The sequence below is a fragment of the Calonectris borealis genome, chromosome 1 (genome assembly GCF_964195595.1).
Source record: "Calonectris borealis chromosome 1, bCalBor7.hap1.2, whole genome shotgun sequence".
In the NCBI taxonomy this organism is placed as follows: Eukaryota; Metazoa; Chordata; class Aves; order Procellariiformes; family Procellariidae; genus Calonectris; species Calonectris borealis.
In genome coordinates this window covers 89,876,782-89,879,184 of record NC_134312.1, presented here as the reverse complement: position 1 = coordinate 89,879,184, position 2,403 = coordinate 89,876,782, and positions in this window count along the sequence as shown.

Genomic DNA, 2,403 nt, shown 5'->3' with positions numbered 1-2,403 from the left:
CATGGTCTTAGGTGGATGTTTTTCTTGAGGCAAAAACTGGTTCAGGGCAGCCTCCCCTCCCTGCTTAGGGTGTGGTGGTGACAGCATGGGTTACCCCCTGGCTTCCCTTTTCTGTAGCAGGGGAGCAGAGCTGCTTGACCTGGAGACAACAGCATATGCAGTTTTTGAAAGCCCTGGTGCATCCCACTCTGCAGCTCAGTGCCTAACGTGACAAACTCCTTGCAAGCACTCGCATTTCAAAGCCTAAAGCTCAGGAAGCTTGCTGGCCCCTACCGATGCATCTTGGCTACTTTCTGCAAATGTAGCATTGAGTGGAGAGAAGAGCTGGTGGCTGGATGTCTGCTCTGGCCTGCTTTAAGAGGCTGTGACTTGCTTGCAGGGTTCAGAGTGAGAACAGGCTTCCACTGAGTGGCACTTGGATCCAAGCAGACTTGTTCTCAAAATTCTGACACTGATTTTCCTGCTTGCTTTGCCAAACAAGGGGTGGTGTTTGCGTGCACAGGGGACACTAGGACACACTTGGTCCAGTGTGGCCCCATCCTGATAGTGGCTCGTGCCAGCTGTGGAGTGAGGGCAGAGGCTGATCTGTACAGGATCTTCCATCTTCCACTTGTGAGGAAGGCATTGCTGTTGTCTGGGCTCCAAGTTGGCTCTGTGGCCTGAAGTGGGTCTGAATATCTAGCCATTTTCCACATGTTTTGATTTACTGTTTAATGCTTGTATGGTTCACTTCTGAGAACTCAGTGGGGGAGCTGGCCTTTTGCATGTGGACAGTCACCGTGAAGTCCTAACTTCATGCTTCTAGTGCTGTTGTGCTAAAGCCACCTGGAGATGCTTCAGGCCCTTGGTCCTATTCCTGAACTACTGGTCTGTGCCCCTCTTAGATATGTGTCTACCTCTGCAAAGGATCACTCTAAACCACAGGACTGAAAGGATCTGCAGTTAAAACTCCATGTTGTCATCCCTTCTTTCTCATTACTTTTTTTTTAAGGTGTTATTTTAAAGCCAGGTTACTTCTCATGTACTGAACAATATAAACTCAAATAGCAAAGAGAGCACTAGGGAGGGAAAAAATGAGAGGCTGAGGGTGGCAACTGTTTTAACTTGTCTTGGATAATCTAATATGGAACCTCCAGTTGGAGATGATTAAAAAAATCATGATAAAGTCTTCCAATTGTTGGAGTCTGCCTATGCTAACAGCTGAATTGATGCAACTGGGCTTGAGGTGATCCTAGCTGGGAAGAGGAGATAAGGAGTTGCACTAAGGGAAGAGGGAAGAAGGTGGGATGAATTTTACTGAATCTGATGATGACGGAGCAGTGATGCAGAAATGACACTTGTTCCACCCATGCGTGACACTTGTTTGAACTTTCTGACTAGTGCCTGAGAGTTCCTCAGAGTCCCACTGCCATGAAGTTGCAAAATCAGCCTTGCTTTGTCTGATGCAGGCAAAAAAAACAAAAAAGGAACCTGTTCTTCCCCTGGTATTTCAGCTTTAAACAGCCTTAGTAGTGGGCCCCTCGCTAGAAAAGAGGTAGGTGAGAAGGGATCCCTGAAGGTCCAACCGCCTGCTCAAAGGACAGCCATTTTCAAAGCATGGCCAGGTTGCTGATGGCCTTCTTGAGCTGAGATCTGAGTATTTGCAGGGAGGATGGCGGTCCCACACTTCTGACCACCTGTGCTAGAGCTGAACCCATGCCCTGCAAGCCCACACGGTTCCTCGCTAGGCTGTCCTTGTGCTGTAGTGTAGCTGAGGCTCCTTTGCAGCCAGTTCCAAGCCATGTCCTGCAGGAACACTTCTTGGCTATGCTTGCTTCTCAGGAGCAAGCATCTCAGAATGTCCTCACCTGGACGTCTCACGCCAGTCCAGGAGCGTCTCTTGCATTTCGTGCTATCACTCGCCAGTCTAGTTGCAATCTCCTGAAAGAAAACTACTCTGAAGCCAAGCCTGGAGCAAGCATTGGCTAATGTTGAAGGAAAGCTTCATCCCACTGTGACTGCTTTAACATCCTTGCCCGGATAAAGGACTGAGGGAGCTGTGACTGGGGCAAACTGAGCTCTGATGCTTGGGGAAGGGAGCAGGTAACCAGGGCTGGGGTGGTGGTGAAGGCAACACAAGATGGTTTATATTGTCTCTAGATGTTGGTCAATATTTACAAACTAAGCAGTTCTTAGTAATTGGAGACTGAAATTATTAAACGACACCAAAGGTAGAATACAAGGTTTGGGCTAAAAAAGGTACAGGTTTTTGTAATAAGTGACCTGTACACGTTCCTCATACCACTTTGGAGAGCTGGTCCTGGGAGGTCACGAAACTGTGTAAACAAGGCCAGGCAAAACTTCCTACCGTCTTCCATCCCATCACGGTGCAGAAGTGGAATAGCTATTTGAATGCAAGTTGAT